The sequence below is a fragment of the Anguilla rostrata genome, chromosome 9 (genome assembly GCF_018555375.3).
Source record: "Anguilla rostrata isolate EN2019 chromosome 9, ASM1855537v3, whole genome shotgun sequence".
Classification (NCBI taxonomy): domain Eukaryota; kingdom Metazoa; phylum Chordata; class Actinopteri; order Anguilliformes; family Anguillidae; genus Anguilla; species Anguilla rostrata.
This window is the reverse complement of record NC_057941.1, coordinates 37,360,344-37,374,542: the sequence shown is the minus strand read 5'-3', so window position 1 is coordinate 37,374,542 and position 14,199 is coordinate 37,360,344. Positions and strand designations below refer to the sequence as shown.

At 43.5% G+C, this 14,199-nt stretch overlaps 1 long non-coding RNA gene across 1 annotated transcript; it reads left to right on the top strand.

Annotated features, from left to right (window-relative positions):
• The first annotated feature begins 280 nt into the window (after positions 1 to 280).
• Positions 281 to 12,372, top strand: LOC135263709 (uncharacterized). The gene is made up of 2 exons (XR_010332524.1): positions 281 to 597; positions 12,147 to 12,372. It is a non-coding gene; the product is annotated as an uncharacterized LOC135263709 (long non-coding RNA).
• The last annotated feature ends 1,827 nt before the right edge of the window (positions 12,373 to 14,199 follow it).

Below are 14,199 nucleotides of genomic sequence, written 5' to 3'. Positions count from 1 at the left end.
TTTGAACCGTATGTCATAGAGAACTATGGGAACTATGGGGAATTGTCTAGTTATTAGTGTGGTTGCTTTAAGGCAACCACACTACTATTATCGCACAAATTCTTTATTTATTTATTATTATTCCACCCATTTTTTGGACCGCTACTCCTCCCAGAGTTTTCGCACCACATACACGTGCCATATGTCAAATTGACCGGCTTATTTGGGAATCGTGTGCTATTACTTTGTGGAAAGTTTCGCTGCACGGTTTTTGGTTTATGAATTTTTATGCCTAGGACGGAGTGTGGCACAGTGGGTAAGGAACTGCGCTTGTAACCGAAAGGTCGTAGGTTCGATTCCCGGGTAAGGACACTGCCGTTGTACCCTTGAGCAAGGTACTTAACCTGCATTGCTTCAGTATATATCCAGCTGTATAAATGGATACAATGTAAAAAGTTGTGTAAGTCGCTCTGGATAAGAGCGTCTGCTAAATGCCTGTAATGTAATGTAATGTAATGTATGCCCAATTTTTCCCCATAGAAATGAATGGAGAAGGTGACGTCATTCATATGCGAACGGTGAAGTTACAGCATTGGTCGGCTTTGCACACGTGATGCGGTCAGCTCTACGGTCTCAGCTGCCAGGATAGGAATAGCTGAATGCGGAAGTGAAGGGTAAAACGGTATTCCAACTGAAAAATTACAAATGAAAACGCTGTCAGCTAGGTATATCAACAAACATATGGCTTAGGCATACCCAGAAGTCCTCAATAATAATAGTATTTCACAAGATATTACGCAAATTCGTTGACGACGTTTCGTCACATGCAGCGTCTTAGAATGCTAGTGCTAACAAACAGTGAATGGCTTTAATGCGATAATGAGAGCACTTTCGGTTGACCTAAAAAAACGATATTAAAAAACCAAAAATAGACGTGCTGTTATACCTGGTTAGAAAGGTTATGCTCTCAGCTACTGAATAAACGAATTTCCAAACAAGCCAGACTTTGCGTATTTGCGTGCTAGTGCTAACAAAGAGCGAATACGTTCTATGACATGATGACATAGCTTTCGGTTGACCTAAAAAAACGATATTAAAAAAACAAAAACAGACGTGCTGTTATACCTGGTTAGAAAGATTATGCTCTCAGCTACTGAATAAACGAATTTTCAAACAAGCCAGACTTTACTAAAATGTGCAACAACGCCGTCAACAAAACGTGTGCAGCAGCTTCAGGTCCGGTCTTACTCCAGAAAAAGACGTCAGCTTGTAATACCACACATACTGCATTGAGTGCTGTGGGCAGGAGAAGCGGGCCTGGGCCAGAAACGCCGAGGTCGCTCTCCTCCACACTGTTGAATGCTTCTTCAAAAGATGCACACTTCTCAGAGTCTGATGCAACTGGGTTTATTGTTAGTAAATCAAAGATTACATAAAATAACCCGGGCTGATCTGCGCAGTTCAGTACAATTATCAATCACTCATAAGTAAAGACAATACATCAGATCATTCTCCAAGCATTCCCAAAACACACACCATGTGCACGCACACACACACCCTCCCCTCGGGCCAACTGCCTCTTATATCCATTTTTCTAACTCCTTCTGTTGTGTAGCTTAAATCTAGTACTTCCCATTTAATTTTGTTAATTACGTAATGTTGTTGACATCATTATTTTTATCTGACACCCAACTCTCGGACACCATTGTTTATCAGCCCCTCCCTAGTGCTCGTCTCCCGCCTGACTCACCCTCCCCCTTCTATCATAAGTCACATATTCTGATAACACATTTTCCAAATAAGGCAGAAGCTTCCGTTAGTTTCACAAATGCGCCTTTATACAGGTTAGTCAGCAGGGCAGAAATTATGTGTGTATTACGTGTTTGTTCTTATTGTATCTATTTAGTATGAAGCATTCCCCTGCTGCCGGTTCCCCATACAATGGGCTTGTGTTTTTTGAGTACATTTGTATTTATTTCCCACATTTTGTTGCCTAGGTCGACCTTGGTCCACCTGTATCTTTCTTCCTTTGCTAGCCGGATGATACGTTAGGGAGGAGACAGCTGGTGCTCATTGATACACTCCTTTCCCATATACACTGGGCCTGTGCTCTCTAACTACATATCTTTCCTCATACAATGGGCTTGTGTTTTTTTAGTACATCTAAATTTATTTATCTACACTTCATCGATCCAACAGGAGATAGAATAAGCTTTCTAACTATGTATAATATGTGACATTTAACTTCTGTAATGCCGTTCTATATCCCATCGTATTCGGAAGGTTCGTCTCATTATAGATGCATTGCGCATTCTTTGTAACAGTGACAGCAACATTTTCTCACCCCAACGCTACAGTACACTTCTCCGCTTGTCTGTTGATGTACACCTCGTTACAACAGAAGCTAGTACTACTGGCTACCAGCCGATACTTATTCACAGAAGCTGTATTTAAAATGAATAGAATTTAATTTTGTAACACCATTTAATATCCCAGCGCACTGGCAACTTTGCTTAATGCAGCTCTAATGAGACCATTCAGCCTGTTGTAGCAGGGAAAGCAATGCTTTCTCACCCCAACGCTTTTGCTAAAGTACACCACTCCACTTGCATGTTGTTGATTCACCCCTTGATGCTACAGAAGCTAGCTGACTACCACTGGCTACCAGCCGATACTTATTCACAGAAGCTGTATTTAAAATGAAATGCAACTATTTTTACACATATTTCTCGCCCCTCGTTTTCGTTCTTGGAAATTCGGCTCGGCTAACATGTAATAATCAATAAAATTAATCTCCCTAGCCCTGTCTTGCTTTTTAAAATGGTGCGGTCGCGCAGTGTAGATATAAGATTTTCCCAAGACCCTCTGAACTGGCCAGCTACCTTTATGATTCGCCGTCACTGGTCACAGCATACCGTGAGTAAATCGCTGATCTCAAGTATTGATGAAGGGTTAATTTAGCTCTGAATATGTGTGTTGCATATAGACTCTTGCCATGATATTATAGCATATATACCATACTCTGTCTCTGCTTATACTACAGAAACTGTTCGCTCCGTTCAGCACAAAGTCGACTTTGCGTTGGCGGCAACCACACTTCACAATTTCTGCAGGAATTGTCTAGTTATTATTATTTATTTATTCCACCCATTTTTTGGACCGCTACTCCTCCCAGAGTTTTCGCGCTACATACACGTGCAATATGTCAAATCCAGCGGCCTGATCGGGAATGGTGTGCTATTACTAATAAGTTTGAGTGGACGGTTTTGGAAAAATTTGAATTTTTGTGGGCAATTTTTCCCATAGAGAATGAATGGCGGAATGTTCACCTTTGTGATGTCACAATGGTCTGTCTTCTCACCCTTGTGATGTCACAATGGTCTGTCTTCTAGCAGCAGTACTCTGGTCTCTCTCTAGATTTGAACATTCTGCCATTCATCTCTATAGGGAAAAAATGCCCAAAAATTGTGCAATGCCTCATTGGCCATGGTAGAGAGTCCCTTGTCCATTGGTGTAGATCAGCCTCGCCCCCCTTCCTGATTGGCCAATGTTTGATATTTCATAACTTTTGAACCGTTTGTCATAGAGAACTATGGGTCGCGACATTGGACTCAGTAAAGTCCTAGCAACCGCCAAGAACTCCATGGCAACCCCCTAGCAACCCCCTAGCAACACACTAGCAACCACCTGGAACACCATAGCAAATGCCTAGCAACACCCTAGCAACTGGCTATAACTCCATAGCAACCACCTAGCAACACCCTAGCAACCGCCTATAACTCCATAGCAAATGCCTAGCAACACCCTAGCAACTGGCTATAACTCCATATCAACCACCTAGTAACACCCTAGCAACCACCTGGAACACCATAACAACTGCCTAGCAAAACCCTAGCAACCACTTATAACTCCATAGCAACCACCTAGCAACATCCTAGCAACCACTTAGAATACCCGAGCAACCACCTAACAATGCCCTAGCAACCACCTAGAACTCCATAGCAACCACCTAGCAACACCCTAGCAACCACCTGGAACACCATATCAAGCACCTAGCAACACCCTAGCCACAACCTGGAACACCATAACAACTGCCTAGCAACACCCTAACAACCGCCTATAACTCCATAGCAACCACCTAGCAACACCCTAGCAACCACCCAGAATACCCTAGCAACCGCATATAACTCCATAGCAAATGCCTAGCAACACCTTAGCAACCGGCTATAACTCCATAGCAACCACCTAGCAACACCATAGCAACCACCTAGAACTCCACAGCAACCAACTAGCAACACCCTAGCAACCACCTAGAATACCCTAGCAACCACTTAGCAACACCCTACCAACCACCTGGAACACCATAACAACTGCCTAGCAACACCCTAGCAACCACCTATAACTCCATAGCAACCACTTAGCAACATCCTAGCAACCACCAAGAATACCCTAGCAACCGCCTATAACTCCATAGCAACCACCTAGCAACATCCTTGCAACCACATAGAATACCCTAGCATCCCCCTAGCAACACCCTAGCAACCACCTGGAACACCATAGCAACCACCTAGCAACACCCTAGCAACCACCTGGAACACCATAGTAACCACCTAGCAACACCCTAGCAACCACCTGGAACTCCATAGCAACCACCTAGCAACACCCTAGCAACCACCTGGAACACCATAGAATTCACCTAGCAACACCCTAGCAACCACCTAGAATACCCTAGCAACATCCTAGCAACCACCTAGCAACACCCTAGCAACCACCTGGAACACCATATCAAGCACCTAGCAACACCCTAGCCACAACCTGGAACACCATAACAACTGCCTAGCAACACCCTAACAACCGCCTATAACTCCATAGCAACCACCTAGCAACACCCTAGCAACCACCCAGAATACCCTAGCAACCACATATAACTCCATAGGAAATGCCTAGCAACACCTTAGCAACCGGCTATAACTCCATAGCAACCACCTAGCAACACCATAGCAACCACCTAGAACTCCACAGCAACCAACTAGCAACACCCTAGCAACCACCTAGAATACCCTAGCAACCACTTAGCAACACCCTACCAACCACCTGGAACACCATAACAACTGCCTAGCAACACCCTAGCAACCACCTATAACTCCATAGCAACCACTTAGCAACATCCTAGCAACCACCAAGAATACCCTAGCAACCGCCTATAACTCCATAGCAACCACCTAGCAACATCCTTGCAACCACATAGAATACCCTAGCATCCCCCTAGCAACACCCTAGCAACCACCTGGAACACCATAGCAACCACCTAGCAACACCCTAGCAACCACCTGGAACACCATAGTAACCACCTAGCAACACCCTAGCAACCACCTGGAACACCATAGAATCCACCTAGCAACACCATAGCAACCACCTAGAATACCCTAGCAACATCCTAGCAACCACCTAGAATACCCTAGCAACACCCTAGCAACCGCCTATAACTCCATAGCATATGCCTAGCAACACCCTAGCAACCACCTAGAATACCCTAGCAATCACCTAGCAACACCCTAGCAACTATCTGGAACACCATAACAACTGCCTAGCAACACCCTAGCAACTGCCTATAACTCCATATCAACCAACTAGCAACATCCTAGGAACCACTTAGAATACCCTAGCAACCCCCTAGCAACACCCTAGCAACCACCTGGAACACCATAGCAACCACCTAACAACACAATAGCAACCACCTGGAACACCATAGCAAATGCCTAGCAACACCCTAGCAACCGGCAATAACTCTATAGCAACCACCAAGCAACACCATAGAAACCACCTAGAACTCCATAACAACCACCTAGCAACCGCCTGTTACTCCATAGCAAATGCCTATCAACACCCTAGCAACCGGCTATAACTCCATAGCAACCACATATCACCACCCTAGCAACCGCCTAGAATTCTATGAAACCACCTAGAACTCCATAGAACTACCTAGCAACACCCTAGCAACCACCTGGAACAGCATAGCAACCACCTAGCAACACCCTAGCAACCACCTGGAACAACATAACAACTGCCTAGCAACACCCTAGCAACCGCCTATAACTCCATAGCAACCACTTAGCAACATCCTAGCAACCTCCTAGAATACCCTAGCAACCGCCTATAACTCAATAGCAAATGCCTAGCAACACCTTAGCAACCGGCTATAACTCCATAGCAACCACCTAGCAACACCATAGTAACCACGTAGAACTCCATAGCATCCACCTAGCAACACCCTAGCAACCACCTAGAATACCCTAGCAACCACTTAGCAACACCCTAGCAACCACCTGGAACACCATAACAACTGCCTAGCAACACCCTAGCAACCGCCTATACCTCCAAATAAACCTCCTAGAAACCACCTAGCAACACCCTAGCAACCGCCTATAACTCCATAGCAACCACCTAGCAACATCCTAGCAACCACCTGGAACACCGTAACAACTGCCTAGCAACACCCTAGCAACCGCCTATAACTCCATAGCAACCACCTAGCAACACCCTAGCAACCACCTAGAATACCCTAGCAACACCCTAGCAACCACCTGGAACACCATAGCAAATGCCTAGCAACACGCTAGCAACTGGCTATAACTCCATAGCAACCACCTAGCAATGCCCTAGCAACCACCTAGAACTTCATAGCAACCACCTAGCACCACTCTCCCAACCACCTGGAACACCATAGCAACCACCTAGCAACACCTTAGCAACTTCCTAGAATACCCTAGACACCACCAAGAATCACCCTATCAACCACCTATAACTCCATTGCAACAACCTGTAACACCCTAGCAACCACCTAGAACAACATAGCAATCACCTAGCAATACCCTCGCAACTGCCTAGAACTCCCTAGCAACCACCTAGCAGCACCCTAGCAACTACCAAGAAGACCCTTGCAACCGCCTAAAACTCCATAGCAACCACCTAGCGACACCCTTGCCGCCATCTAGAACACTCTAGCTACTGCCTAGAACACCATAGCATCCACCTAGCAATTCCCTAGCAACCGTCTGGAACTCCATAGCAACCACCAAGCAACATCTTTGTAGCCGCCTAGAGCTCCATAGCAACCACCTAGCTACACCCTAGACAACACCTAAAACGCCCTTGCAACCTCCTACAGCAGCATAGCAACTACTTAGCATTGTTCACCTCTGTTCAACAGAAAGTCGACTTTGCATTGTCGGCAACCATACTTCACAATGTTATTATTATTCTATCTTTCCACCCATTTTTTGGACTGCTACTCCTCCCAGAGTTTTTGCACCACATACACATGAAATATGTCAAATCGAGCAGCTTGATCGGGAATGGTGTTTTATTACTTTGTGGAAAGTTTGGGTGGACGGTGTTTGAGAAATTTGACTTTTTTTGGGACATTTTTCCCATAGAGAATGAATGGCGGAACGTTCACCCTTGTGGTGTTACAATGCTGTCTTCTCACCCTTGTGATGTCACAATGGTCTGTCTTCTAGCAGCAGTGCTCTGGTCTCTCTCTGGCTTTTGGACATTTAACATTCATCTCTATGGGGCAAAATTGCCCACAAATTGTGGGATGCCTCATTGGACTTGTTAGAGAGTCCTTTGTCCATTGGTGTAGATTAACCTTGCCCCCTTTCCTGATTGGTCGATGTTTGATATTTCATAACTTTTCAACTGTTTGTAATAGAGAATTATGGATCGCGTCATTGGACTCAGTAAATACCTAGCAACCACCTAGCAACACCCTAACAACCAAATAAAACAGCCTAGCAACTGCCTGGAACTCCATAGCAACCACCTAGCAACACCCTAGCAACCGCCTGGAACTCCATAGCAACCACCTAGCAACACCCTAGCAACTGCTTAGAACTCCATAGCAACCACCTAGCAACACCCTAGCAACTGCTTAGAACTCTATGGCAACCACCTAGCAACACCTTAGCAATCACGTATAGCAGCCTTGCAATGGCCGAGATCTCCAAAGCAACCACTTAGCAACACCCTAGCAACTGCCTAGAACACCATAGCAACCACCTAGCAGCACCCTAGCAACCACCTACAACACCCTAGCAACTCGCTAGAACTCCATAGCAACCACCTAGAACACCCTAGCAACAGCCTTGAATTCCATAGCAACCACCTAGCAACACCCTGGCAACCACCAAGCACATCCTAGCAGCCACCTAGCAACATCCTAGCAACCTACTAGAACTCCATAGCAACCACCTAGCAACACCCTAGCAACCACCTAGAACACCCGAGCAACCGCCTAGAACTCCATAGCATCCACCTAGAACTCCTTTGCAGCCACCTAGCATCAACCTAGCAACTGCCTAGAACACCCTAGCAACCACCTATCAACACTCTAGCAACCACCAAGAACACCCTAGCAACCACTTAGCACTCTATTGCAACCACCTAGTACAGCCTTGCAATGGCCTAGATGTCCATAGCAACCACTTAGCAACACCCTAGCAACCGTCTAGAACACCATAGCAACCACCTAGCAACAACCTAGCAACTGCCTAGATTCCCATAGCAACCACCTAGCAACACCCTAGCAACCACCTAGAACACCCTAGACACCACCCAAAACACCCTACCAACTGCCTTAGAACAGTAAACCAACTACTCAGCATGGTTCACTCTGTTCACCACAAAGTTGACCTTGCATTAGCGGCAACCACACTTCACAATTTCTGCAGGAATTGTCTAGTTATTATTATTCTTATTATTTTTATCCGCTAAAAGTGTCTGAGGCTCAGCAACCATAAGTCCTAGAGCAACCAAATTTGGCAGGTAGGTTCCTATGGCCCCCCCACTACTCAGGCACTAAAAATCACCTATGTCGGCCAGATGGTGGCGCTATAACAAAGGGTCATGCGTAAAAGGCCATAACTCCCACACCATTAGTTAGATCAACACAAAACTTCAACGACCTATGCACCTGAACGTGCTCTACATCTTTGCCATTGGGAGCACCTATGTCCGCCATATTGTTTGCCCGCCATTTTGACTTTTTCGTTGGGGCGTGGAAGCTTTCTCCGCTAAAATGTCTGAGGCTCCACAACCATAAGTCCTAGAGCAACCAAATTTGGTAGGTGGGTTCCTATGGCCCCCCACTACTCAGGCACCACAAATAACCCATGTCGGCCAGATGGTGGCGCTATAACAAAGGGTCATGTTTAAAAGGTCATAACTCCCACACCGTAAGTCATCTCAACATGAACTTTATCGACCGATGCATCTGAATGTGCTCTAAAACTTTACTATTGGGACCACCTATGTCCGCCATATTGTTTGCCCACCATTTGGATTTGTTTATTAGTTTGGGAGCGGAAGAGCTGGAGCTCCAAATCTAAGTGTTACGACATCTAGTAAACTTCTTTATGGCAAGCGACATCCATGGCGACGCAAGTAATCCTACACCGTAGGGTCTAGTTTTTGTCAGTGAGGGGAGACTCTGAATGTCGTGGAAGCAATGGAAGACAAAACCAGCCAGAGTGCATGCTTGGCTACTAAAAGTTTTTTAGTAAAAACTTTTTGAGAGGATGAATAATTACTTTTCTTTGGCATGGATCCATTTGAAGACAGTATCAGGTGAGTTCGTTTAGTCTTTGATTCTGTCATTATGGTGTGAAATAGCTGAACCATTTTATTGATAGTATTTTAGTTTCTGCCCAAACGCTTGAAAACACGCTGGTATAATAACACAATGACAGTAATTCATATATAGTCTGCTTCATTCCGTTGCTACCATAACATAACAAACTATCTTGTCTACAGCTGCAGTTTCTCGCTGCAATTACTAATATTGAATATAAACAAAAGATGCAATTTATGCTGTAGTAAGTAATACTACTTAAATAAATAATACGGTACTCTGAGCGCAGTACGCAGCTAGCAGGGATGGCGAGTTGATATTTCGTTTTTTGCTACTAAAAGTATGTTAGTTCAAGCTTTTTGAGAGGATGAATCATTACTTTTCTTTGCCATGGATTCATTTGAAGACAACATCGGGTGAGTTCGTTTAGTCTTTGAATCCGTCATTATGCTGAAAGAAATTGTATTCTTAATTAATCTCTAAATTGACTGTAAGCTTAGGGTTGTAACTAGGTAGCTGTTTCGTAGGTGACTTAGTTAATGCACTCGTCTTAACTATTGCTTGTATTTTTGCATAAACTGCGTTGTTGCTGTTCTTGTTTGTGTTAGTGTTAATCAGTTTAACCTACAGGGTCCAAGTTGAACTATGCGGTTGTTCCCTGCACTTGGAACGGTACGTCTCTCTAGGGTTTTCGACACACTTGTTCCTGATTATGATTATACACTTTGTTGTACGTCGCTCTGGATAAGTGCGTCTGCCAAATGCCTGTAATGTAATATTCCATAGCAACAAGATAAACCCGACATTAGCCCTAAAATATGCCAATACAGCAGTGAAAACGCTGCTCACTGAATAACAAAATAAACGAGACAAAGTTTTTTTAAAATGATACCATGTCATTCTACAGTCCATATCTGGGACTAAACATTGAATAATATACAATCTTACCATTGGTTTTACGCGTAGAGATGTCCCTTTTGTGACTGAGTGGTCATATATTGTCTTGGACAATCCGTTTGTGAAATATATGCGCATTTGTGACGCCTGGGTCGGCTACCTTCAAAAATAGCTGTGCGTAATACCACACCTGTTGCTTACAGCTTTGTCGCCCTTCTTAGTACAATTTGGCTTGATTTAGGCTACAATTCATTTATTCAGTAGGTGAGAGTATAAGCTTTCTAACGATGTATAACATGTCTGATTTTGCTTTTGGAATAGCGTTTCATAGGTCAGCGTAACTGAAAATCTTCTTATCTGCCAATGTCTAAATAAATAATACGGTAGGCTAGGCTACTCTGCGCGCAGCACGCAGGTCGCAAGTTGATATTTCGTCTTTTGTTTCGTTTTTTCTCAATGTCGTATTTATTATTTGAAATGTGTATTTATGTGTTATTATTCTATCTGTCTGGGCGCTCTGAAATGTGCATTCTCCTGCTAAGCTGAGCAATGGATTGGAATATGTGTGTGATGCCTATTTTAGTTGCAGTGCGGATGCGCTGCAGCTCTACATACACACCGGACCATCTAAATGCTGTTTTTTTACTTTTGTATAGTCTGCATAGTTTCCGTTGTGTGCGGCACACGCAAAGGGCCAAATCATTTGGGCAGCATATTGCACAGGTTGCACAGGCCACGTAATTAGATTTTGTTACTGACCGTTATAGTTCAAACGACAACACCTTCATTTGTATTTCTAAACCTGCTAAATACTGCACCAATGACCACAAAAATGCTCAGCTTAATGTAACTTGTTGCAACAAAGACATTCACCTGACAAAAGCGCTTATAGTTGCATATTTAACATTGCCTATCGGTTTTATGAATCAACTGTTATAACCTATTAGTCAAAGCTGTATGCCAGTGACCTCATGTCAGCAGTCAACCAATCATCTTCTTTACGGCGTATGCGGGCACTGGTTACTAACTACTCACTTTTAATTTCTTGAGGAGGTCTGCGTCTTCAACGCGGTCTGCAACCGTCGCACATGCGGCACATTGCGCACAACCCCTACACAGACCCATTTTTACGTGTACTATGCAGAAGTATAAAACAGCCTTTAGTGTTAGGGCATAGTAAAGGCCTTTACGCCTAGCGGCTAGGAGACATCCATGGCAATGCCAATATGTTGGGTGAAGGTATATGATCATGAGGACAAAACCATTTAAAAACCGCTCCATAGGGGGCGCAGTTGTGCCAATGCTTGGACCCCTCCCAACGTCGCTTGCGGCTTTCATTAGTGTGGTTGCCTTAGGCAATCACACTACTATTATCTCACATATTATTATTTCTTTCTTTCCACCAATTTTTTGGACCGCTACTCCTCCCAGAGTTTTCACACCACATACACGTGCAATATGTCAAATTGAGCGGCTTCTTTGGGAATCGTGTGCTATTACTTTGTGGAAAGTTTCGCTGCACGGTTTTTGAGAAATATGACTTTTTATGGGAAATTTTTTCCCATAGACAATGAATGGGGAATGTGACATCATTCATATGTGAGTGATGAAGTTACAGCATTGGTCGGTGATGCAGTAGGTTTTAACCGGCTTTATCTACGGGAAATTTAGAATCCAGATGCGGTGCATATCTCCATTTTCATCGTAATTACAGAAAACACACATTCGTAAATTTCAAATGATTTATACCACAATGTAGATAAAACCTTGACGAAGACGTACATGCACGGATTGTGTTGTTCAAACGAGGTTTCCTGGCGACTTAGCCACCAGAATGGATATAGCTGAATGCGGAAGTGAACACGTTTTAAACGGTATTCCAAATGAAAAATTACAAATGAAAACGCTGTCAGCTAGGTATATCAACAAACATATGGCTTAGGCATACCCAGATTTCCTCAATAATAATAGTATTTCACAAGATATTACACAAAATCGTTGACAACGTTTTGTCAGGTGAAGCGTCTTTGCTAGTGCTAAAAAAGAGTGCATGCATTGAATGCGACGATGAAAAAACCTTCGGTTGACCTATAAAACGATATTCCAAAACCAAAATTAGACGTGTTATACCTGGTTAGAAAGCTTATGCTCTCACCTATTGAATAAATTAATTCTCAAACAAGCCAGACTGTACTAAAAAGGGCAACAACGCCGTCAACAAAACGTGTGTAGCAGCTTCTGGTCCGGTCTTACTCCAGAAAAAGACGTCAGCTTGTAATACCACACATGTTGCTTTGGGTGTTCTCTAACTTTGTAGTACAAACTGGCTTGATCTACACTTCATCGATCCAACAGGTGATAGAATAAGCTTTCTAACTATGTATAATATGTCAAATTTTCCTTTTGTAACACTGTTTAATATTGCAGCGTATTGGAAACTTTGGTCTCATTAGAGCTGCATTATGCATTCAGTCTGTTGTAGCAGCGAAAGCAACGCTTTCTCACCCCAACCCGTTTGCTAAAGTACACAACTCCACTTGTATGTTGTTGATGCACCCCTTGCTGCAACAGAAGCTAGTAGTACTGGCTACCAGCCGATACTTATTCACAGAAGCTGTATTTAAAAAGAGTAAAAATGCAACTATTTTAACATATTTCTCGCCTCATTTTCGTTCTTGGAAATTTGGCTCGGCTAACACGTAATAGGCTACTCTGTCTATGAGTTGGTCTCAGAGATAACAGATTAGACTCTGAATTACAGCCCAATTAAATGTTTTTAGTTGTGTGGTAAAAATGAGCTGAAATTCACGCAAAACTATAAGTCAATCAAATTAATCTCCCTAGCCCTGTCTTGCTTTTTAAAATGGTGCGATCACGCAGTTTATACGTAGGGTTTTTCCAAGACCCTCTGAACATGCCAGCTAGCTTCATGATTCGCCGTCACTCGTCAACGCATACCGTGAGTGAAACACTGAGATCTCACGTTTTGATGAAGGGATAATTTAGCTCTGAATATATGTGTCGCAAATCAAGTCATGGCCGTGATGTTATAGCATGTACACAATACTCTGCCTCTGCTTATACTACAGAAACTGTTCACTCTGTTCAGCACAAATTCGACTTTGCGTTGGCGGCAACCACACTTCACAATTTCTGCAGGAATTGTCTAGTTATTATTATTTTTCTACTGCTTCTCCCCAAATTTTCACCTGTTGCTCATGCTCAAAAACTCATGCAATTTGGCAGGCACATTTGGCATTGCTGCCAATTTATTCATGCATGACACACATGCCACTGGCACTCAGGACATCCACCAATTCTTTTCCTACAACCTTATCTTAACAAATGATGTCCTAGAACCTCTAGTGTCTGACTTAACGATTTTCTGCCATTTTGAATTCTTGGAAAAACAAACTTTTTCATACCTCTTCTAGAATGTTTGTCCAATTCTGACCATATTTGGCATGTTTGATCTACAGCATGTCCCTGTGATAATTTGTGAAGGGAATTTTGAAAAAAAAAGTCAGCCGGAATGTACTTTCCATTTAGACAGAAATGGCTGACCACACCCAAAATATGTGTATGGCCACAAACTTATGCCGATTTTGACAATACTTCAGGGAATGATAGACAATAATGTATTGCAACACAGCCTCACAGTGTTGCAATACATTAGAGCCTGTGGGGGGTAC